The 27,039-nt window shown below is 36.5% G+C and overlaps 1 protein-coding gene across 2 annotated transcripts in view; it reads right to left on the bottom strand.

Moving 5' to 3' along the window:
- The window catches only part of TET2 (tet methylcytosine dioxygenase 2), a 130,669-nt gene that overhangs the window by 61,698 nt on the left and 41,932 nt on the right, over positions 1-27,039 (bottom strand). The gene's annotated exons all lie outside the window — the stretch shown is intronic.

Genomic DNA, 27,039 nt, shown 5'->3' with positions numbered 1-27,039 from the left:
AGCAAAGGTATATGCAAAACCTTAAAATGAGAAGGGTATACATGTGATAGTAATTACGGTGTCATTTTGAGTAAGGCTACTTGTGATTATCACTACAAGCTTTGATACACAATCACTCAACTTGATTAAAACTGGCTAAAAAATTTAGTATGCTTCTTCTGACTTTACTTCTTCTGAGTATACCTGAAGAGCTGAGAATCTCCCTAAATTCTACCTGTATAACCTTATGATAACCAAGTAAGTATACTGTCAAATTTCAGCATAGATAATGAATTCTAGTCCTAAAAATAGTCACTGTAGGCTATTTCATACTTCAGCTGTACATTTCCATCTCAGAAGAAGGGTTGAGAAGTTGAGTCAAGAATTAAGTTCAGACTTGATGCAGTTAAAAAGAAAACAGAGAAGCAGATGCATTTGCAAAATAAAACTTCCATGGAGTCTTTTGGTGGGGGAAGGGTGGGGTGGAGAATGAATGCATTTTTTTTAAATAATGGAAAGTTAAAAAATTGAGACTAATAACACAAATTCAATTTTCAATGTATTTAAGCTGAAAAGAACAGCACTAGAAAATATAGACAGCCTTCACAACTTCAGTTTCCAAATTTTGTGGTATCTTAACTTTCATTTAGTATGCACAAAGTGAATAATTTGACTCTAGCTTAAAATATAGGTATACAAGCTAAACTCAAAACAGAAGGAAGGAAATAATAAAGATTAGAGCAGAAATAAATAAAATAGAGAACTGGAAAACAATAGAAAAGATTTACAAAACTAAGAGTTGGTTCTTTGAAAAGATAAACAAAATTGACAAACTTTTAGCTAGACTAACCATGAAAAAAGAGAGAGGACTCAAATTTTAAAAAGAGGAGACATTACAACTGATACTGCAGAAATACAAAGGATCATAAGAGACTACTATGAACAACTATACACTAACAAACTTGGACACCCTAAATTCCTAGAAACATACAAACTACCAAGATTGAATCATGAAAGAATAGAACATCTGAACAGAACAATAATGAGTAAGGAGATTAAATCAATAATCAAAAACCTCCCAATAAAGAAAGGCCCAGGACAAGATGGCTTCACTGGTGTATTTTAATAAACATTTAAAGAAAAAGTAATGCCAATCCTTCTCTAACTTTTCCAGAGGATAGAAGAGAAGGGAACACTCCCAAATGAGGCTAGCATTACTCTGATACCAAAACCAGATAAGGGTACTACAAGAAAACTATAGGCCAATATCCCTAATGAATATAGATGCAAAAACTCTCAACAAAATACCAGCAAATCGAATTCAACAACACATTAAAAGAATCATACACTATGATCAAGTGGATTCATCCCTGAAATGCAAGGACAGTTCAACATACCCAAATCAATAAATGTGACACATCACATTAATAGGATGAAAGATAAAAATCATATTATCATCTCAATATATGCAGAAATAGCATTTGACAAAATTCAACATTCATGATTAAAAAGAAAAAAAAAGACTCTCAACAAACTAAGTATAGAGTGAACGTACCTCAACATAATAAAGACCATATATGACAAGCCCAGAGCTAGTATCACACCCAATGGTAAAAGGCTGGAAACTTTTTCTCTATGATCAGGAACAAGACAAGGGTGCCTACTCTCACCACCCCTACTCAACATAGTACTGGAAGCCCTAGCCAGAAGAGTCAGGCAAGCAAAAGAAATAAAAGGCATCAGAAGCAGAAAGAAAGAAGTAAAATTTCTCTATTGGCAGATAACATGACTTTGTATATAGAAAATCTTAAAGACTCCACCAAAAAACAGCCCTAATCAACAACTTCAGTGAAGCTGCAGGATACAAACTTAACATACAAAAACCAGTAGTGTTTCTACACACTAGCAATGAATTAGCTGAAAAGAAATAAAGAAAATGATTCCATTCACAACAGCATCAAAAACAATAGAATACTCAGGAATAAATTTAACCAAGGAGATGAACAATTGCTACACTGAAAACTACAAAATATTGATGAAAGAAACCAAAGACGACACACAAAAATGGAAAGGTATCCCATGTTCATGGATTGGGAGAATTAAATATTGTTAAAATGCCCATACTCCCCGAAGTCATCTATAAATTCAATGCAATCTCTATTAAAATTCCAATGGCATTTTTTTCAGAAGAAAAAAAAATCTAAGATTTACATGGAACCATAAAAGTCCCCAAATATCCAAAGCAATTCTGAGAAAAAAGAACAAAGTGGGAGGCATCACACAGCCTGATTTCAAGCAATATTATAAAGCTATAGTAATCCATGCCAGTATGGTACTGGCATTAAAAACAAACACATAGATCCATGGAACAGAATCAACAGCACAGAAGTAAACTGATGCATATATGGTCAACTAACATTTGACAAGGAAGCCAAGAATACTCAATGGAGAAAAGACAGTTTCTTCAATATATGGTGCTGGGAAACTGAATATTCACATGCAAAAGAATAAAACTAGATTCTTAACTTATACCATTCACAAAAATTAATTCAAAATGGATTAAAGACTTATGTTTAAGACCTGAAACAATAAAACTCCTAGAAGAAAGCATAGGAAAAGAAGCTCCTTGACACAGGTCTTGCTAATGATTTTTTGGATATAACACCTAAAGCACAAGCAACAAAATAAAAAATAAACAAGTGGGTCTACATTAAACTAAAATGTTTCTGCACAGCAAAAGAAACATCAACAAAATGTAAAGACAACATATGGAATGTGAAAAAATATTTGCAAATCAAATATCTGAAACTAGGTTAACATCTAATGTATATAAAGGATTTATACAACTCAGTAGCAAAAACCTCAAATAATCCAATTTAAAAATGGACAAAGGACCTGAACAGACATTTTTCCAAAGAAGATATAGGAAGGCCAACGGGTACATAAAGGTGCTCAATATCATTAATCATTAGGGAAATGCAAATTAAAACCACAATGAGGTATCACCTCATGACTTTTAGAGTAGCTATCATCAACAGGACAAGAGATAACAAATTCTGGTGAGGATGTGGAGAAAAGGGAACACTTGTACACTGCTCTTAGGATTGTAAGTTGGTGCAGCAACTATGGATAACAGTATGGAGGATCCTCAAAAAATTAAAAATAGAACTACCATGTGATCCAGAAATTCCACTTCTGGGTTTATATCCAAAGAAAATAAAAGCACTATGTTGAAGAAGAATCTGCACCCCCATGTTCATAGCAGCATTATTTACATTAGCCAAGACATGGAAATAACCTAAGTGTCCCTTAATGAATGAACAGATAAAGAAATGTGAGACACACACACACACATACATATCTGTATATGAATATTATTTGGCCATACAGAAGAAGGAAAGCCCACATGTGCAACAACATGGATGGACCTTGAGGGTATTATGCTAAATGACATTAAGTCAGACAGAGAAAGACAAATACCATATGATCTCAATTATATGGAATCTTAAACAAACCAAGACAAGCCCTAACCTCTACTTACGGAGAATAGACTGGTGGTTGCCAAAGGCAGGGGTGGGGATGGCAAAATGGGCGAGGGTGGTCAAAAGGTACAAACTTACAGTTATAAAATAAGTAAGCCACAGGAATATAATGTACAGCATGGTGACTATAGTTTACTGCCCTGTATATTTGAAAGTTGCTAAGAGAATAGATCTTAAAAGTTCTCATCACAAGACAAAAATATTTTTAACTATATGAGGTGATGGGTATTAACTGAACTAAGTGTGGTGATCATTTTGCAATAAATACGTATGTCAAATCATTATGTTGTGTACATTAAATTTATACAATGTTGTATGCCAGTTATATCTCAAAACCGGAAAAATAAAAAACAAAATACAGAGGGGTGTGTATGTATACCTACAAATACAGGTACACATACATAAAAAATCCACTATAAAATTCTAAGTTGCCAATCTTTAGAAGTAATTGATTTTGAATACACAAGAAAAATAATTCAACACTTGAAACTATCATAAGCTTATTCATTTAATAGTGTTTTGTGATTAAATATAACCTTTGGAAAGTCTGCTGTTCCTCTCAATCTGAAAGGGGCTTCAGCTGAACTGTACAGGTCATTTTGCAAAACAGAACAGTAGGGAATAAAGAAGAGGTTCTCTTCATTATGAGTAAACTGGACTTGTTAACCCTCTGACAAGATAGAAACTGCATGGTTCAAACATTTAAATTTTCTCCTATTTGGGGGACAGAAAAAGTGCTAAAATGAGAAGAGTTAATTTTTTCCTCAGCCTCAATTTCTCTTGAGGCTATAATGGAAATAATCAAAGTTAAGAGTATCTGTCTTCACTGCCACCTACTTGTTCACACCTTATTCCATCACTGGCATACTGCTATTTGCAGGGTAAATATGAGGTACCTGTAGAGAATCTCAATGACATAAGTTGGAATAAAAAAGTAGGCTTTGCAGTCAGGTAGATCTACATTTAAATCTTCATTCTTCCACTTACTGTGGAAGATTCTGATGGAGCCTTTGTTTTTTAATCTAGTGACAACACTAACACTAAAAGGGTTACTAACTATTAAGTGAGATAGATATATGAAAGACTAATGGGATGACTTTCTGTTCCCCACCAAGGCATGTATATTCTGCTTCTCTGCCTTTGTGCCTCCATTACCTCCTTCTTACAAAATTTCCCTACCTATCTGCCAAGGTTCAATAAAAATTCACTTCCTCCATACAGCTTTTCCTGTTCCCTTCCAGCCGGAAGAGCTGCCCTTTTCTGAACTCTCTTTTCCTGAGACCTGTATTAGGACACTCTCACTTCAGTGACATCTCGCCTTAGTTACTGTCTATCTCTCATTGCTCCTGCTCACTGTCCTATCAAGCTCTTCTTCCTCTGCTTATTGCTTAAATGCTGATGTCCTAGGAATTCTAGTCTAGAACTTCTTCAACATTCATCCATATATTTATTCATTCTATTTAACAGGTAGTTATATTCAAGGTATTGCTCTGAGTTCTAGGGATGTAGGGATGAACAAGATAGTCTAGATTCCTCATTAGTGAAGTTTATTTAGACAAGTAAACAAATAAAACAATTGTAGATTGCTAAATGCTAGGAAGGAAATAAATCTGAATGATGGGATAGAGAGGGATTAAAATGGAAGTATTTAATAGAGAAGTTAGGGAAAGACTCTGAGTTGCTGACATCTATCTGAGCTGAATGAAAAAGCCAGTGGCAGGAAAAGTTGGGGGAAGAATGTTCCAGTCAGAAGGAACAGAAAGAACAGAGAATCTGGTCTGGTTGGTGAGAGAGAGAGAGAGAGAGAGAGAGATAGAGAGAGAGAGAGAGAGAGAGAGAGAGAGAGAGAGAGAGAGAGAGAGATAGAGATAGAGAGAGAGAGAGAGATAGAGAGAGAGAGAGAGAGAGAGAGAGAGAGAGAGAGAGAGAGAGAGAGAGAAAGAGAGAGAGAGAGAGAGAGAGAGAGGTTTTAAGATGAGGTTAGCAGGTATGTAAAGGCCAGGTAGGGGTGAGGCACTTAGATTACTATTTAAATCCAATGAGAAGCCATCTGAGCATTATATGAAGAATGGTTGCATACTCTGATTTGGACTTTTAAAAGATCACTCTGGTAGTCTGTGGAGAATTAATTGAAGGCATTAAGAGTAGATGCATCAAGCTGGGAGAATGCAGTAATCCGAAAGAAAGGATATGATATCCTGGACTAGGGTGACAGCAGTGGAAATACAGAGAAGTGAATGGATTCTGGATGCATTTTGGAGGCAGAAATGAAACTTCCTGGTGATGGATTAGATGTGAGGGAATGAATAAAATGGAAGAAGAAACCAGGATATGCCTTGAGTGTAATTCTGAGCCACAAGGTTGATGATGGTGCCATTTGCTGAGACAGGGGTGAATGGGAGTAACAAGATTGATGGGAAAATTATGAGTTCGGTCTTGAACAAGCTAAGTTTGAAATGCATATTATCATTCAAATGGGTACACTAGGCAGGCAGTTGGGTATAAAAGTCAAGAAGTAAGAGGTCTAAGCTGGAGTTAACTTTGAGCTGTGTCAGCCTATCAGTGGTATTTAAAGCCATAGGACTCCATGAGATTATGTTGAGAGTACAGTTAGAGAAGGTGGCCTAAGATGGGGGCTGAGAAATCTTTAGAATTTAGAGATCCTAATGAGAAAGAAAAGACAGCAAGATGACCCAAGAGACGGCCAGAAAGATAGTGACATAACCATTTCCTGAGTGACCTACTTAACTCCCATTCTCTCAAGTTGCAGATCGATCTCAGATCTCTACTTCTAGCCCTCAGCAGAGTTGCTAATTTAAATTTGCAATTGTCTCCTAGTCATCTACATACTCCAAACCAAATTCATTGTTATTTGCTCCAAATTTGTCCTCTCTTTTATGTATTTCCTATCAGAGTGAGTGGTGATATCATCTACCCAGTTACTTAAGAAGAAACCCTGATGTTCAATTCTTTCTTTCCTTTTACAAACATCCCAACAAATACCAAGTATTATTGTCTCAACCTTCTCATTGTCCCTGGAATCCATAGATTATTCACATCCTCATTCTTACTATCATGGCTCTTACTGTCACCATGTCATTCCTGGATTACTACAATAGGCCATTAAATGGCCTTCTTGCCTCTGGTCTTCCCTTTTTGCCTGTTCTCTACACTAAAGCCCAATGCTGAACACCATTGCTTCTCCACTTACTCCCATCCTTCAGTAGATCCTCTTAGCCTTGATACTCCTTAATTCCCTTAATATGACCCTAAAGCTATCAGGATCTGGCTGTGACCTCTCTCTAAACTTTTCTCTCATGGCCATTTGCCCCAGCCTCTTATTGATGTATTTATAATTTATAGTTCCTTTAACCCAGCAGCTTCTCTGGCCCCTGTGCCTTTGCACATGTGGTCTTGTCCTTCTCACTGTAACAAATCTTCCCCATCTCCTTCTTCTTCACCCTTCCCATTCTGAACAAATTAATCCTCATTTATTCCATTTAGATATTAGTGTAGACAGTACTTCCTCTAGGAAACTAAATGACTTTCTAAGGGAGTGTTAGATGCTCTCCAGGATGTTCCAAGAACACCTTGTATTTCTCCTCATCATAACACTTAACACACTATGTATCTGCCTATTTCCTTCTCTGCATCCTCCACCAGGCTTAAGCTTCTTGCAGAGAAGAAGCTGTCTACTGGTTTCATAGTCATAATCATAATACTTAACCCAATATCTGGCAGAAAGTAGGCACTCAATATGTGTTGAGTGAATGACTGTGTATACATATTCTCTCTCCTACTGGTTTATAGGAATCTTAATATTTTCATTTAGCAATTAGGCCTTTTAACACAGAAATTTATTTTAGTGACTAAATGCATTAAAAACTAGAACACACAGTACTCTATAAAGAGAAAAAGTACTGTCAGGTGTAGATAAGATACTACCTAAAAAAAAATAACACCTAGTTATTGAATTAGCAACTGAGGAAAAATAAGTTTAAAATCTCTTCCCATACATGTTTATTTTCAACCCAGGTCCCAACACACACACACACACACACACACACACACACACACACACAAATCCTCAAAAAAACTACTTTGACTACAATATAAATTGTTTAGATTTTAGCACATTAGATACAAGTGCAAGGGCCTCACGTAGGGGTTTGGAGTCCTTAATTCCCTTGGTGACTCCTCTGGTTATCACTAACAAGGTTTGTCCTTCTTTGACTCAGTTATTTTGGACTCCCTAGGGGCAAATTCCATGTCTTATCTACGTTCCCTCCCAACCTGAAAGCCTAGCACAGATATGCAGAAGGCACTCAAAAACTGCCTGTTCACTGAATGAAAATAGAAGAGATATGATTATTCTTGATAGGCTCCACTATAAACCAACCAACCAACCAAACTGAAATATCAGTAAAATATCTATAACTAAATATTTTATGTCACATGGGGAAAATATTAGCATTTTGGTGTTCCCAGATAATTAGAAATAAACTCTTTAGTTTTCTGCATCTGTTTAAAATAGTAATTTTATAGCTACACATTGAAGATTTCTCAATTTTCTTAAAGACATCTTTTATTAATAAAATATCTTCACTGTGGAAGAGTAAAATCACGTATTTAATTCCATTAAGAAATGCAAAAACATATGTGAGACATCTGCTGTCAGATTTCTATTCTGTTCCCATTGTGACAAACCAACCTGGCATGTATTCTATTTTAGTTAAAAGAAAGTTCAGTCATGAACCTGTATCAAAGGGCACAAAGGATTTAGACCTCTAAGTTTAAAAGTCAATTCAGCTGACTATTTAACGTAAAGATCTAAAGGCAATGAGTTCTGTGTCCAGGATCATTCAGAGCATCTCAGTTAGGGTAAGGACAGATATTTCAAATTTCCTCCCAGATAAGGCTGAAGGCTTGTTTTGATTCAGAAACCTGTTATTACACTTGACTCATCCTAGAGCAAATTCAAACTTCAAATACTGCTACTCAGATTAATTTGGAGTTATATTGGTACAATCACCCTTGTGGGATAACTCATAGTTGGAATGAATGCCAAAGGTGAATGCATAAACAATATTCACACAGACATTCATCCCAGTGTATTCAGTTCTGCTGAAAGCGGCCTCCGCCCAAACATATACACCATGCATCAGGCATCTCTTTGTATTTCTGCTGTGCAAGTTGTAACGTATTAAATACCAAACTTAATTAAACTGGCATGCATTTTAATTGTTTTCCACTAGATGTTGAAATTTAATAGCTTTGTCCTTTTATTCTAGTTCACCTAAAACACTTATCACTATTTGAATTTGAGATTACATTTGCTGACAGTTCAGTTCTTTGGTGGAAGGAGACTGGTTTTAATTGGTACCAAGTTTCCTGCTGTTTCCTCTTCATTATGACAGGTCACTATGTCAAAAAAACAGGAAGACACCAAAGAATAGAATTAATGCTAAATTAATCCCAAACATTGAGATTAATTGGAAACACTATCTACTCACCATTGTGCCTTTATACACTCCTGTTTTACTTTTCTTCATCCTATAAGCTAGTAAACAAAGGTGGGCTTGCTCAGCAACTTTTCTATGATTGGAAAAGATGTAAGAAATATAAAAGGGTTAAGTGGTTAAATAAAGATGCCCTAATTAGCTTTTTAAAATTGCTGCACATAAAAATAAATCAAGTCTCTCTGTATCCCTTATACTTAATGGCAAGAAAAAGAATTAGATAATAAAAATAAATGAGAAAACCAGAGTTTACCAATTTGGGAAGTTGATTCCTCAGAGGACTCAAAATGTAATTCAGAGGAAGATGCTGGAGAGTCCTGCTCAATGCTGGCCAGTTGGATTGTTCACAAATTGAACGATTTGTTTAATTTTTGCTGAAAATTGTTCTACCGGTTCCCACCAAACCAAAAAAGCATAGGAAAATATTCTGATACATTAGAAGAAGGAACTTTACTCATTCTGCTAATGCCTAACAACGTAACAAAGGCTGCCTTCCACAGCAGGAAAAAAAAAGCTGGGCTCTTTTGCCCTCAGAAACCATAGACATGCAGTATTGCTACCTTGACCAGCCATTTCAGTTCCCTCTTATGTTCCCTTAATATGGACACTGAACCTGAAGTCATGGCCAAAACAAAGTGAATGTGCTCTCCACTTGTCTTTTAAAACTCCCTCCTCCTTCTTCAGCATACCAAAGAACTATGCAATACAGGATCTTGTTTAAAATCTGATGGTTATTCTGGATACACTTCAAATGGTAGCAAATCCAGTTTTCTTCACTCCAGTTTCAGCTCTTCACTCTCCTTTTATGTAGTAAAACTAGAAACTCATAAGATGGTAAATTTTTGCCTTAATTTTCTTATGTATTTAAGAAAATTAGTTCCAACATTAGTTCCTAAGCACCGATATCCTATTGAGGGTCTTAAGAAAGCAACTTGGTCCCCTCTTTCTAGCAAAATTTATGGAAAACTTCCAGTGAGCTTATAGATTTTCATAAGCGAATACTTAGGATCCTTATCAGTTAGAGTTTAGCTCTTTGGTTTCATCTGAAGAGTTCAACTTGAATTGGAAATGTTAAAAAAAAAATTACTCCAAAAAAATTTGGCTTATTTTTATCCTTGTGAGACTGGCTGATAATTTATTCACTCTTCTTGAAAGCTTGCTTTCTATTTTGAATTTCCTTGAAAGCAGCATCCAATATTAAATTCATTTAAGAAACTAATTTTCATCATGTTCACGAACAAATTAGGCTGGAGGACTTGTAGAAATGGTAACATAAGAGCAGATATCCAAGCCCTCTTCCCATTAAATGACTGAAATAATTTTTTAAAAATTTGGAAAATATCCTATATGAGCACTAGAGTCATTAGCACTAGCTCATATATCCTATATGAGCACTAGAGTCATTAGGGAATAGTGACAGCTGATAGGCAGAAGTTTTGAGGAATTTCTGGCTAAAATGCAGACAAATCCACATTAAAGGACATCTCTAAGAGTCTAATCACAGCCCCTCTTCCTAAACCAGCTGTGGAAAGTACAAAACCCCAGCCAACTGCCCCAACAACTCTTCCTTGGAGGCATGGGTTGTGGTAGTCAGGGCTAACAGGAGAGAGGGAGACTGCAATGGAAGCCCTCCACCCCTGTACCATAGCTGAGAAGGAACTGGAAACTCAAACAGAAACACAGCAGTGCTGTGGTATCTCTCCCAGTTATGTACTCAAGTGGCCGGCTCACCCTGATATAGGGAAGTTTCTTTTCATCCAAAGTTTCCCTCCTAATATGTAGCAGGAATAGCTAAAGGTGAGGGAGGCTTTGGAGAAACAGGTAAGTCTTCTTTAAACACAAACCAGCCAAAGACAGCAGTGTTGAGGAAAGGAAATACGTACAAACTCACCAGACAGAGACCACCTATGGGTGGCAGGACTCTTCTCTAACCCAGCCTCTCACTTAGAGTGGGCTTACCCTGGCAAGAGTGTTCCATTTCCTAAACTGGTAGGGTTTACTGGGGGAGGAAGGTACCAAAGAGACAGAGCTCTTCTCCAAGTTGTCTGAAGTTGCAAAACAGAGAATCAGACAAACCCAAATTATGAACCTGGACTAGTGGCCATGACAAATGAAAGACAGATACAAAGGGGAATAGGAGGGAGGGAGCTGATCTCTTAAGCAATATTTTCAACAAATAGAACTTTTACCATGATAATGTTCTAAATGTCCCACTAAAACAGTCTAAGAAGATTCTATCACACTTTTGTGGTAGTAGATGAATCAGCCCTGATGATTCAGATGAATCATTCAGTTGAATCAGCTAAATAGGGGAAACAAATCCAGAATGGTACCTATAAAAATATACTTCAACTAAAAGAAAAAATAAGCATATTACTCAACAGTAGAAGAAGAGCATGCTTAAAGAAATGATTTGCTAGAATCATTTGTGTTCTAGAAATTAATCTTAGACCTCACATGCCTTGTGCTGCCAAAGGAAGTTTTCATAGGTACTCTTTGAAACAGATTAATGATTAAATTAGAAAACAGGCTGAAATTAAGAAGGAAGTTAAGAAGTTAAGAAAAATAATGCCAGGTAACATAATTCCACAGCAAAATATAAAACAGAATTAAGCTCCAAGACTTCATACTATACTACAAAGCTACAATAATCAAAACAGTATGGTACTGGCACAAAAACAGACATAGATTAATGGAACAGGATAAAAAGTCCGGAAACAAACCCACGTATCTATGGTCAATTAATCTGTGACAAAAAAGGCAAGAATATACAATGGAGAAAAGACAGTCTCTTCAATAAATGGTGCTGTGGAAACTGGACAACTACATGTAAAAGAATGAAATTAGAACATTCTCTAACACCATATACAAAAACAAACTCAAAATGGATTAAAGACCTAAATGTAAGACCGGATACTATAAAACTTCTAGAGGAAAACAAAGGCAGAACACACTTTGTTATAAATCACAGCAATATTATTTTGGATCTGTCTCCTAGAGTAATGGAAACAAAAGCAAAAATAAACAAATGGGATCAAATTAAACTTAAGAGCTTTTGCACAGCAAAGGAAATCATACGCAAAATTAAAAGACAACTTAGGGAATGGGAGAAAATATTTGCAAATGATGTTACTGACAGGGACTAATTTCCTCCAAAAAATACAAACAGCTGATACAGCTCAGTATTTAAAAAACAAGCTGGGGGGCTTCCCTGGTGGTACAGTGGTTGAGAGTCTGCCTGCTGATGCAGGGGACACTGGTTCGTGCCCCGGTCTGGGAGGATCCCACATGCCGCGGAGTGGCTGGGCCCATGAACCATGGCCACTGGGCCGTTCTCCTATACAGTTGGTGGGAATGTAAATTGGTGTAGCCACTATGGAGAACAGTATAGAGCTTCCTTAAAAAGCTAAAATACGTTACCATATGAACCAGCAATCCCACTCCCAGGCATATATCCAGAGAAAACTAATTTGAAAAGATACATGCACTCCAATATTCATTGCAGCATTATTTATAATAGCCAAGATGTGGAAGCAACCTAAGTATCCACTGACAGACGAATGGATAAAGAAGATGTGGTACATATATACAATGGAATATTACTCAGCCATAAAAAGGAACAAAATTGGGTCATTTGTAGAGACGTGGATGGATCTAGAGACTGTCATACAGAGTGAAGTAAGTCAGAAAGAGCAGAAGAAATATCGTATATTAACGCATATATGTGGAACCTAGAAAAATGGTACAGATGAACCGGTTTGCAGGGCAGAAATAGACACAGATGTAGAGAACAAACGTATGGACACCAAGAGGGGAAAGCGGTGGGGTGAGGGGGGGTGGTGTGATGAATTGGGAGACTGGGATTGACATATATACACTAACATGTATAAAATGGATAACTAATAAGAACCTGCTGTATAAAAAAATAAATAAAATTCTAAAATTAAAAAATAATAAATAAATTTATCTCTACTAAAAAAAAAAAAATTCTTATCCCTGAGGAAGAGAGTTTCTTTAAACATCCTAAGGAAACAGTGTGATTAGTTTTCTAATAGATTATATGCAACATGCTTTGGAGACACAGAAAAGAAAGGGGCTAAGTTTACCTCAAGGAGTTGGGATGACTTCACAGAGGTTGTATATTCCTTACTATATCGAAAACTTAAATCTTGCCAAAGACATTTCCTCAACATCCTTAATCATGGTTCTGACTCTTTTTGGTATTACCTACCGCTCAGCAGCATCAGTAGTGTAATTAAGAGCTAAGGTATATGTGCTTCCCAAAGCCAGGCACTCCCTTCTTTGTGATGAAAATGGCCTTTCTCGGACACAAGCACATTCAATTCCCAACTGTTCACAGTGTTGTTCAGGATATTTTTAAAAACTGGAAATACAATTATTTTCCAGTAAATCCAAAGCCTAAAACCCTCTCCTACCACTCCTTTCTGGCCAATCATCTCCCAAAGAAATCTGATATTTTGTGTATTCTGGTGAAATTATATAAGCCAAATAAGAATGTATATGGTCTACGTAAGAATGGAAATAGTTCTTAACTTAGTATAGCATAATCATATGGCACTATTTTTATCCCCTAAACTTATATAAAATGTTTCAAAGTAACTAACTGGATATTGATAGATAGCACTTTTCCAACTCTCCTCATTTAATAAGTCAATGATAATCATTATCCATCCACCAAACATTTATTACCTAACATGTGCCAAGCACAGTGTTAGGAATCCTAATAGGATAGGAATAAGAGGGAAGTCCAAGTACTTCGTGAGCTCAAACTCCATTAGGTCATTTTCAGTTTACATGGATGACTATGAAATTCAAATGTTTTCACTTACATTTCTTAAGACATTGAAAAATACTTGGCCAGGTATCCCACTGTATTTGATACGTTTACTTACTCATGTTCTGTTTTGTTTCAGAAAATGTTTGTATTTACTATTTTCATTTTGCCTGCTATAGTTAACCGTTCCATGTCTTCACAATAAAATCTTTATGGCGTTAACCTAGTATCTGCTACTTTGTTGACAGCAACCCTATTACAAAACTGTGGACCCCAAAGAGAAAGTACTCTTCAATAAATTATAAATGATAATAATAAAAACCCAAGCCTTGTTATAAAAAGTAAGAGAATATGGTTCAAAATAAGGGCTTAATGTGGCCATTCATTAAAGTTATGATGTTACTAAAAATATTAAATGTTATTTAGAAGAGGCCAAAAAACTACTGCCTTTGAGAAAACCAGAATTTCAGAGAAGAAAAATACTAAGGTAACTGAAAACAATGAGTAATTTAAAAATCTATCCTGTAATTTCTTTAAGAATAATATAGTAGTTTATGGAAAAGATTAAAAAAAACAAAGTATGAATTACAGATTCTTTTTAGAGGTAGTCTGTAGCAGTGGGTAGAGAACCACTATGTGTTCAGAGAACCTGAGAGGCAGCAGTGCCAAGTAATTCATCGCTCCACGCTGAAGCAGTCACCTCGCCTCCCAGAAGACTCAGGCTGCTCAAAGGCAAGGGTTAGGAAAACAGAATTAATCATTTGACTTTCATATTAGTTTCAGCATCAGCTATCCATTAAGTAAGATTAATATATGTTATGTATCCACAGTTTTTGCAAGCTTTCTGTAAAAATGAAGTTTGAAGAGATAGCTATGTAGGGACTTATTCATTTATATTTATGAGTCAGGGAACCAGTTCACTGGACATTTACAAAAGGTCAAGGAAGAAAGAAGTTGGGGGTGGATGTTATCTCACAAAATATGCAGTAAATTCTATGGTCACATAAATCTGGAGGGCAGGAGATGGTAATCTATAGATTCTGGATGAAGATGCCCTGTTAATGACAGCATATTTAACTATATTGGCAGGAATTCAACTCTAGCCCCAACTTGGAGGTGACCTTCCACTGCTTTATAGTTTGCTTTGTAAAATCCGTAAGTAGTTCTAAAACCCTCTCAGGGAAATGAAGTTTTTCTTAAAAGAAGCTCACAAATAAGAAATACCCCCACTTTAAGTGCCTGGTTTAAATATTGTCAACTGATAATTTTATTTGCTAAAAGCTACTGAGCACTACAATGGGAACAAAAATAAGCATTGCACCAATGCACCCACAATTTATCATTTAAAAAACACCTTTTTGCCTCATATCTATTGTGTTGTTTACTGTCAATGAATGAAAATATAGTCTTAAGACTTTCCATAACATTTTTAGGAAATACTTTACATTAAACAATAGGGCAAATAAGATGTATAAGTGTGACCACTTCAATAGGAAAATATTTCTTCTCAATTACATATTTGAAGGGAAAATGGTGCCTTTTTTGAGGAAGAGATCATTTTATTTTCAAGGGCAGTTCATCCAACTTTTAAAAATATATCAAATATAATGTTCTAAATTAAACTCTTGATTTGCAAGTAGTTAAATGATTCAGCTAAATAATTGAATTTAAAGAAGAATTTAATTCTTCTCACTCTCCTGGGGTAGAAGGATTCAACAACAAAGATCTTAATCATGGTATTATTAAGTGTCTCAAGTCATAATTATCTCATGAACATAAAACTTAGAGCCTGAACATAAAACAAAACATAAGCAACTGAGTAAAGTCAAACTTCCTTTTCATTTTGGTGAAAAGTATGACCTACGTATTATATATTTACATTCATATCAGACACATGGTTTCTGACCTACTGACCAGCAGGAAGCAGTGTGTCCAGACAGGGAGGAAAATGGAAAATGGTTAAAGAGTAGGAGGGAGGAAATGAGAATTAAGTGGAAAGGTAATTAGGGGTTGAATGAACATATAACAAGTAGAGACACAGAAGATCTTTTAAATTAATATACCTTTTTCTACATTCACAAAATAAAACTCTTGAAGGAATTTTCGAAATAGAAATAACTGATGAACTGAGGCTCAGAGAAACAACAGTGGAAGTTTAAAGCTTACTTTTTTTTTTCCTGATGTCCTCTAAAAACAAATTCACAGTTTTTTATATCAATGTCCACTGTGCTATCATTCTGACCTTTGTATTCTAATATGACTTAAACCAAACCACCTTGGGTTTAAATGATCTATTATCAAGAGTATTATCTGCTATACCTGATAAACTAGCTAAATGGAAAATAAGTCTACCAATGCGTCAAAGATGATAAATACATTATCTGCAGAACCAACAGGAAAGTGTTTTCTCTCTCCTTCAGTAAAGGCAAAAGTAACCACAAATTCAGGAGTGAGACAATTGCTTCTACATGTTCAAGCCTACCTTCTAATATGGGGTCCCCAATCCCCGGGCCGCATAGCAGGAGGTGAGCAGCGGACGAGTGAGCAAAGCTTCATCATCTGCCACTCCCCATCGCTCCCCATCGCTCGCATTACCACCTGAACCACCCCCCACCACCCCATCAGTGGAAAAATTGTCTTCCCCGAAACTGGTCCCTGGCGCCAAAAAGGTTGGGGACCGCTGTTCTAATACACCCTTAAGTTCATGGTTCATCACTGTGTCCAACTCACTTAAAATGATTCCAGTAAGGCCTGCCAGTTCAGAGTTGCCCCCGCTTTTGGGGGAGAAGGGTAGAGTGAATCTTAATCTTCTTCAGCTGCCTATCTTGATCCAGAACCTCCAGTCCATGGGAACCATCTAATTATACCACCAGTTGTAAATATAAAAAGCTAGCTTTTAAAGTTTTAAAAGTATGGTGGTATGTAATGAAAGTAGATTCTTTCCTCCTATCAAGTAAGATGTACAATGCCTCTACTTTCCAGAGGAGAAAATTAAAAACAGAGAAAATAAAGGACATCACAAATGAGAGTTGTTCTAAGTTTTAGGTAAGACTTAAAATATATATATAGGGGCTTCCCTGGTGGTGCAGTGGTTAAGAATCTGCCTGCCAATGTAGGGGACACAGGTTCGATCACTTGTCTGGGAAAATCCCACATGCCATGAAGCAACAAAGCCCGTGCACCACAACTACTGAGCCTGCGGGCCACAACTACTGAAGCCCATTCGCCTAGAGCCCGTGCTCCGCAACGAGAAGCCACCGCAATGAGAAGCCTGTGCACTGCAATGAAGAGTAGCCCCCACTCGCCCAACTAGAGAAAGTTTGCAACGTAGCAACGAAGACCCAATGTGGCCAAAAATAAATAAACTTATTAAAAATATATATATATACACACACACACACATAAATATATATGACTTGTTCTCTCAATGGTCATCCAATTTTTTTTTTTTTTGCGGTATGCGGGCCTCTCACTGCTGTGGCCTCTCCTTATACACACACACACACATAAATATATATGACTTGTTCTCTCAATGGTCATCCAATTTTTTTTTTTTTTGCGGTACGCGGGCCTCTCACTGCTGTGGCCTCTCCGGTTGCGGAGCATAGGCTCCGGACGCGCAGGCTCAGCGGCCATGGCTCACGGGCCCAGCCACCCCGCGGCATGTGGGATCCTCCCGGACCGGGGCACGAACCCGTGTCCCCTGCATCGGCAGGCGGACTCCCAACCACTGCGCCACCAGGGAAGCCCGATCATCCAATTTTTAAAAAGAAATTTTATCAACATTGTAATCAGTAATATTAAAGAAAACACAGAGGTCATGCTTATAAAAGTTACAGAGAAAATGAAAGAAAGCATAAACATAAATAGAATAAAAAAATAAATAGAATGAAAAAAGATTTTCATAAACTTGCCTAGGCTTAAAGGAGGGACTAAAAATAACAAGATGCAATTTACTAAATTAATTGTTAAAATTTTCAACATTGATTTAGAAAATCACAGTCCCAAAGTAAGGATGAAAGAGATTTGGTTTATCAGCTGCTTCTGTGAAAAAAAATGACAAGGAACCTTACACTGCAACTTTAATGTGTGGCCTTGTGGCAAGAAAGCCAAGTGTGCTTTGAGGCCATATTAATGGATGTGCAGTGTCCAGAAAACTAGGAGAGAGACGTATGATGACCTGATCACAACTATTTAAAATACCGAACACCAAACTTTAATATTTAAAGGACCATTACATAACACAGGGATCCAACATTCTTCAACAAATGCTGATTTTACCTTAACAGGATACGAAACAGTTAGAACATTCCAAAAATGTACTCAATCACTGCATTCCCCATTATTAGAAAAATCCAATCTAGAATAGTCTTTTGTAGAAAGGTAGTAAAGAAGATTCCAGCACGGCATGAAAAGGGAATAATTTTTTTTTTAAGTTTTAAAATATATAACTTTCTTCAGTTATAGCAATTATCTAAACATTTATTTTCTCATAAAATATGGAAACTGCCCCTTTTAACTCCTGGCCACTTTTCTCCCCATATTTCCCCCTTCTGCTTTCGTTACAGCCCTCAATAAACATTTGAAGTAGGCATTTTATGATATATTCCAGTTGTATGACACACATTAATGAAGAGAAGAACCTTCTACAGCATTAATAAAAATTAAACTAAGTTTTAAAAAAATATTTTGATATTAAGTTATCTTCCTTTCTATAGGATTACAACCCCTTCACTCAACCAAAACATACTATTTATTTAATACTTACTATGCACTAGGCATTCAGATGTGGTTTCCTCCCTTGCTACTGCAGGAAAATTACTAACTGAATAATCATTATACTAATTTCCATTTTTAAAATGTCTTAAAAAGACTCATTTTGAGAAGGTAGAACTTTTGAAAAAATGGAAAGGGACAACTAAAATACAACTGAAATACAAATACAAAAAAAATAAAAATAAAACCCCACCTATCTCTTAACTTTAAAAAAGTATATAACAACAAAACAAAAAGACAACCTACAGATGGGAGAAGATATTTGCAAATGATGCTACCGACAATGGACTAATTTCCAAAATATACAAACAGCTCATACAGCTTAATATATTTAAAAAAATCAAAGACAACTTATGGAATGGGAGAAAATATTTGCAAATGATGCTACCGACAATGGACTAATTTCCAAAATATACAAACAGCTCATACAGCTTAATATATTTAAAAAAATCAAAGACAACTTATGGAATGGGAGAAAATATTTGCAAATGATGTTATTGACAGGGATTAATTTCCTCCAAAATATACAAATAGCTCATACAGCTCAGTATCAAAAATAAATTAATTAATTAAAAACTGGGCAGAAGACTTAAATAGACATTTCTCCAAAGAAGACATACAGATGGCCAAGAGGCACATGAAAAGATGCTCAACATCACTAATCATCAGAGAAATGCAAATCAAAACTACAATGAAGTATCACCTGACATCAGTCATAATGACCATCATTAAAAAGTCTACAAATAATAAATGCTGGAGAGGGTGTGGAGAAAAGGGAACCCTCCTGCACTGTTCATGGGAATATAAATTGGTGTAGTCACTATGAAGAACAGTATGGAGCTTCCTTAAAGCTAAAAATGGTTTTACCATATGAACCAGCAATCCCAATCCTGGGCATATATCCAGAGAAAACTCTACTTCCACAAGATACATGCATCCCAATGTTCATTTTTTTTTTTTAATGGGAAAACAATCTTTTTTTTTTTTTTTTAACTTTTTTATAGGGAAATATTACAGAGTGAAGTAAGTCAGAAAGAGAAAAACAAACACATCCTAATGTTCATTGCAGCACTATTTACAATAGCCAAGATGTGGAAGCAACCTAAGTATTCATCAACAGATGAATGGATAAAGAAAATGTGGTACATATTGGGTTGGCCAAAGAGTTCGTTTGGTTTTATGTAAAAATAAAAGACACATTTTTCATTTTCACCAAGAATTTTACTGAACACTGTACTCACTAACCCAACAAACTTTTTGGCTATCCCAATATATACAATGGAATACTACTTAGCTATAAAAAAAAAGGAATGAAATAATGCCATTTGGAGCAACATGGATGGACCTAGAGATTGAGAAAGACAAATATATGTGATATCTTGTGGAATCTAAAAAAATGACACAAATGAACTTATTTACAAAACAGAAATAGACTCACAGACATAAAAAACAAACTTATGCTTACCAAAGGGGAAGGGGGGGGTGATAAGTTAGAAATTTGGGATTAACAGATATACACAACTATATATAAAATAAAGAAGGACCTACTGTATAGCACAGGGGATTATATTCAATATCTTCTAATAACCTATACTGGAAAAGAATTTGAAAAATAATATATATTGTGTGTTTGTGTGTAACTGAATCACTTTGCTGTACACCTGAAACAAACACATTATCAATTAACTACAAATTTTTGTGTGTGTGTGTGGTACGCGGGCCTCTCACTGTTGTGGCCTCTCCCATTGCGGAGCACAGGCTCCGGACGCGCAGGCTCAGCGGCCATGGCTCACGGGCCCAGCTGCTCCGCGGCATGTGGGATCTTCCTGGACCGGGGCACGAACCCGTGTCCCCTGCATCGGCAGGCGGACTCTCAACCACTGCACCACCAGGGAAGCCCAACTATACTTCAAATTTTAAAATGTTTTTTTAAATAGTATGAAACTGAATAAAGGAAAAAAATCTTTTTGAGACCATCTGGTTTTATACTTCAAAGAAATATATATATCAAAAGGCTAAACATTTTTTTGTTCTAAATGAAATACATTTAAAATTCCAAAGTATTCAATCCTGCATTTGATGCGGGAAGTTTATTTACCCTCCTCTGAAGCTATGGATTTTAATAATCACGTCACTGTTTGGTTAGGGAACCTGGAGCTCAGAGGTCTTTCCTGAAATGCTCTCTAGAGATCCAGCATATCGATTTAGCCCTGTAAGCTTGCATACACTCCCAGCTATGTCCTCATAACATTGCAAGGCACCTAGGCAGCACTGCCAAACACATGGCTTCCCACAAGGGCCTACATTCTAAAGTACACTGACCAATCTTTCTCCTTTCACCTGAGAGTGAAAAACAGAACAAAACAAAAAACTGCTAGGTCAGAAAATCTATCGTCAACTAAACTTTCTGGAATTTTCTAAACATTTCCTGCATTCATGTCTCAACAAACAAGGTCTTCAGTGTGTTTATTCATTAAAATATCACCCAATAGACACCATATATTATCCATAACAGCTTTCAAATTTCTCTTCCTATAGTGAAGCATTTATGTTCACCAATACTACTGGAATTAGAATATCCTTAAAGTCTCCCAAAACAGCCAACAAAAGCACAAATCCCAATTGTAATCAATTTATTTTCAGTAGGACACTTTAGGGAAAAAATATATAAGCATCAAATATTACTTTTACAAATGTTAGTTACAACTGAGTATCTCTGAGATTCAAGCTCTGAAACAAGGTAATTTTGTATACAAGACTACCATGTCTAGACACTGTAAGTTCCAACTTCTTACCCTCTCAGTTCCTCTCACACCCCAGCCCCACTTAATGCGCAGGTGCTGAATCTATTTTAAGAAGGAGCCAGAGGGGACAAGGAAGAACAGAAGATATGATCATAAAGTGAATTCCTTCTTTTGAAGAGTGTGATTAAGTGCCTACTATGTAACCAAACATGGTACAAGATGTTAGGAATGGAAGATAAGATACAGCCTTTGTCCTAGGGATTTCAGAGAAGACAGGCACACAGGACTACAGAAAGTGTGATGTTTGAGGGACAATATATGCCACAAATATGAGGTTTTGCTGATGAGAAACCTGAGCTGGGGCTCTACAGCAAAAGGACATTTAACCAGGAGAGGAACAAGTACAAAGACTTGAATGTGTGAAATATAATGTTATGTTCAAGGCCTATAGTTAGGAAGAATTATACCACACAATCTGAGGGACAGTCAATATGGTGACAAGGAGGTTGAAGAGTAATCAAGAGCCAGATCAGGAATATTAAATACAGAGTTTGATCTACTTCCTATAGGTCAATGGTTTTCCAAACTGAGTTCTTTAGATAGCAAGAGTTCACAGAGCTGTTCAGGGCCACACTGGCTGAAAAGGGGGTAGGTAGGTGGCCCTATGAGTCCCCACATTGTATCCATTTCTGCACTGACCAGATGACTTCATTTTAATTGTAAAAACTTTGCAAGGAAGGTGGGGTAGGGGGTGGTGCTTCCACTGCTTTAACAAAGTTCAACAATAGGTATCCATCAAAGGGTATTAAGAAGGGAGTATACATGGTTATATTTGCATTTAAGAATGAGCACACAAGAGCACTTTAAATTGACCAGCAGGTGGAAAAAAGAATAGAAGAACAGAAGCAGAGGGAACAATTAGGAAATGATTAATTCATGGAGAAAGGAAATTAAGAGTGGTAAGAAAAAGTAGAGGTGTGGACAAGCTGGATTTGGGGGTGTGGGTAGAAAAGGAAGTGGTAGAAGTTCCTGCCCAACAAGTTCAACGTTCTCAATGAAGTAAGAAGCAAGCTGGCTGGAAGAATTTAAGGAAAGATGGGTGTGTACATGTACAAGTGGGGGGGGGGGCATTCAAGATCTGGAAAAGATGGCCAAGGTTGTTTTTTGTTTATTTTATTTATTTATTTATTTTTTTGGCTGCACTGCGTGGCATGTGGGATCTTAGTTCCCTGACCAGGGATTGAACCCATGTCCCCTGCAGTGGAAGCGCAGAATCTTAAGCACTGGATTGCCAGAGAAGTCCCTTGTTTTTGCTTTATAAAGTCCCTTTAAAACCACCACTAAGATTCAAGGACTGTATGTGTTCTTGGTTGAAAATTACAAAATTGTTATACACATATACAACATTAACTATACGATCATAGATTCTCCCAGAAACCCATTACTTGTTCTCTTAATCTTTTCAACATTGAAAAAGCCAAGAGAACAAATTAATTTCACACTTTGAGGCAAAGGTCTGGTTAGAGTAACATCTGTAACGATGGGTAAACACTTCTAGTGCCTTTAGTTGCACTGCAACTTTCTTTCAGAACACAAAGTGTTTTCACCAAGACTCTTTCATTTATGCTTAAAATATCCTATGAGATCAATAGAGGCAACTGACACTTCGCCTTTTGATAGGGAAACTGAAACACAAGAATGGTGAAAATAACTTTCATAGGGTGCAGTCTATTTTAGCATGGCTGACTCGTTCCAAACTCAAATATGTGTCATATGTGGACAGGCACTGATGCCAAAAGTGTTAATAGTGTTATTTGTGAATTTAGGGACTGCCAAAGTTCTCAGCAGAGTCCCATGAGAATGTCAATAGTCTTCTATAATTCACTCTCTTGGGACATAGAGACTATGAGACCAATCTGGGCCTTATATGCATATAAGACAAGATACCACAGGTAACAAAGATTTTGCTTTCATATGGTTCAGTCATGACTTGTATTATAATGAGGCATGTATAATGGCGAGAGTAAAGAAATGTAGAAAGAAAGAATTGTAGCACTGTTGTTAATAGAAAAATAAAATTTTCTCTTTTAAGTATACTTCTAATAATTTAGAAAATTACATTTTATTAAAAATAAGAAAATATTTAATAACAAATAGATGGGTAGAAAAAATAATAGTTTGAAGGGTGCAGTTTGAAGAGCACTGCCTTGGATGATCTCTAGGGTCTTTTTGTTGTTTAAAGTCTTATGACTCAAAGGATAAATTAATCAGGCTTGTTAGAACAATGACGATGGATTTCAGTTTATAAGACTGGCCTATAAGGAAGGGATGATTGAAGTCTTAATTTTAAAATGTAGGTGGTGATTTAAATTTGAGATGGCAAAAGGCATTTTCCTTCTGAAAAATAAACAGAAAATAGGTACAATGATAGAAATAACTGTTCCATCTCAAACTACTGAAGAGACAGAAAGATGACATTTAAAATCAGGAAACATTGGGCTTCCCTGGTGGCACAGTGGTTGAGAGTTCGCCTGCAGGAAACACGGGTTTGTGCCCCGGTCCGGGAAGATCCCACATGCCATGGAGCAGCTGGGCCCGTGAGCCATGGTCGCTGAGCCTGCGCGTCCGGAGCCTGTGCTCCACAATGGGAGAGGCCACAACAGTGAGAGGCCCGCGTACCGCAAAAAAAAAAAAAAAAAATCAGGAAACACCAATAATCACTATAGGTGGGAGAATCTAAGCATATAGAATGACCCTCTTCCAGTTTTACCAATGCTTCTTTGATCCTTTCTAAACAACTTAGATCTGTTTCATGAGAGAGGGTAAAAATGTCCACATTAATTAGAAAAATGGCTATAAGACAGTGCGAATGGGCAAATCCAAAACTTCTAACTCTATTCTCCCCAAACAATCTGGCAAAATACAAATCAGTAATATTTCCTACAGATGGCATGGGGAGCTGTCAATATGGAGACGTGGAGCTAGTCCAGGTTCTGCCAATAACTAATGACATGAACTTAGGGAAGTCATGTATCATTTCTGCGTACCCTATTTCCTATAATTTCCTATAATGCCAACACTTCATTGGTCAATTTAAAACTTGAAAACTTTGACATTTCTTCTTAATCTCCTATGTGCTATTAGCAGTTAAATCATCATTTTTATTTAAAATATATCAAATCTCTCTTCCCTTTTCTGTCTTATCTTTATTATCATAATCCATGTTCTCAACCTCACTCCGAAATTCCTCCAACAACTTCCACCATCTCCCTACTCTTCTCAACTTGTCAAAATAATAATATCGCTAGAGACCCGAATTTACCTTGTTACTTACCTCCTCCAGTTGTTCCTCATATGTGTACAATGGCATGTAATAATCTTTAGACTGGCTTTAGGGTTTTATAAAAATTGACCTCACCTATTTTTCCATCTGCTTTCCCACTACTTGCCAACTCTGTACAAGGTTGCCTGCCCTTGCCCCTTTCCTAGTGCACCCCCTGCCCTTAAAGCCAACATCCTTATTTTATTCCATCTCATGCTGTTTCTCCTCCACTTCTGTCACTGGGATGTCATTCCTTATTGTTTATTTGTTTTACGGCTGATGGTGTGAGGCTACATGATTGTGAACTGTATAAAAATAACTTTAGAACTTTTTCTTTGGAGTTTTTTTTTTCTTTCAGCTTCATTGAGGTATAACGACAAATAAAACTAAAGTATGTAAGGTATACAATATGATGATTTGATATATACACTCTGAAAGAATTCCCCCCATCAAGTTAGTTACTGCATCCATCACTTGACACATTTAGGGGTTTTTTTGTTAAATTGTTTTGGTTTTGTTTTTTGGTGAGAACATTTAGCTTGTGCTCTCTTAGCAAATTTTAATTATACAACACAGTACTGTCAACTATAGTCATCATGTTATATATTAGATTTTCAGACTTTATTCATCTTATAACTGAAGGTTTGTACCCTTTTACCAACTATCCAAATTCTTCCTCTCCTTCAAGATCCAGACCACAAGCTTCCCCCTTCCTTCATGAAGTCTTCTCTACCTGTTCTAGTCTAGATGGGCCTTGCCATTCTTTGAACTTCCCAAGTTCTTATCTGTATCACTCACTTGGGTACCTGGGTAAATGTTTATTGGTGATACGTGATCAAGCTGTACACGATGTTCTGATTCTCTTTGAATCACTCTGAAAAAACTACTCTATGGCTTTGTAGTATATTTCTCATCTACCTGAAATGTAACTTTATGATATGTGTGTATTCCTTTTTCATGTTTTTACTTAAAAAATAATTTTACCCTGAGGTCTTCTCTGACTACTCTATCTTCAATTACTAACTCACCACGCCTCCAATTTCCTTTTTCTACCAAAAGTTTTATGCTTAGCACTTCTTGGTATTCTACATACTATGCACTTTTATTTATGTATGTCTCCCACTCTATAAATAAGAGAGACTTTGTTTTCCTCATTAATGCATCCCAGTTCCTAAAGAGTGCCTGGTAGTTGACAGGTGGTCAAGAAATACTTTTGGAATGATTCATTATTAAAAAACTAAAAGCAAGATTAGTAACAGTGATTAATAATAATAAGCAAACACTAATATAAAATTGAGGACTTATTATGTGCTAGGCCCTGCACGCATTATCCATATAACATTACGTAATTCCATTATTATTTAACTCTGACATATTTTCCTCCTTGCCAAATAAAACAAGGCTTAAAGAGGTTAAATAATGTTCCCAAGAACACACAGTTAATAGACATTATTAAAAATGAGCCCCCGGCGTATTTAGTACTGAAAATAAGTCCTTGGCTGAGCTTATCCAACTGTAAAAAACTAAATACAAAATTAGATTCTTTTTTGGATATGAGGGAAGAACTCCTTCGGTAGTCACTTGAAAATCTTTTTTTTTTTTTAATAACAGCTGGTATTTTAATTTCCTGTCCTCTTTTCTTGTTAGTAATTTATCTTATACTTTTCCCTAAACTTTTACTCTTCCTTACTTACTCACCCTTCACCACCAGGAAGAGAAAATCTTCTGACTAACGTTATGACTTCACTAAAGAGATAACAATTCTATCTTAAAAATGTGTCTCAGTTCTCATGTTAAGGCCAAGTACAGAATGAGTAGCCACAGTCCCCACAGTGAGAGGTAAAGCAACCACTAAGGCAGGAGGGGAAAAGCAAAGAATGCTTTATTCATAATTACCTAAGATTTTCCAGCATGAGAGGGGAAAGAGGAAGTCTATTTTCAGTGACAATGATTACTCTAAAAACATTAACATGTTAGGGGAAAATTTTCATTATGAGTTACCACTGTGCTGAGATCTCTTTCCCTTACACAGTGACTTAAAATTCCCAGGGCAGAGAGGTAATCTAGGCAGATGCACTTGCCCTATGTCTTGAAAATGGCAACATCCAGGGATCATGGGAGTTTAACTGAGGACACACTGGAAAGGATTTCTCAGCACCAGGTCAGTCTCTAAGAAGTATCAAGTGGCAGAGCGGATACTTATATCCTCAGGCATCTGGAGTGAGGGAAGAGATTACAGCTACACAGGCTTTTTAGAAGATCTGCTATGCTGAATGTATAAACAAGATTCAGTGAAACTAAATTATCTGCTAAAGAGTTATAGATGGAAAAAAAAAACAAAAAACCTCATTCTTCCTTTTCT

This window comes from Neophocaena asiaeorientalis, unplaced genomic scaffold (assembly GCF_003031525.2).
Source record: "Neophocaena asiaeorientalis asiaeorientalis breed wild unplaced genomic scaffold, Neophocaena_asiaeorientalis_V1.1 scaffold676, whole genome shotgun sequence".
Lineage (NCBI taxonomy): Eukaryota > Metazoa > Chordata > Mammalia > Artiodactyla > Phocoenidae > Neophocaena > Neophocaena asiaeorientalis.
This window is presented reverse-complemented; position numbering and strand designations above follow the sequence as displayed.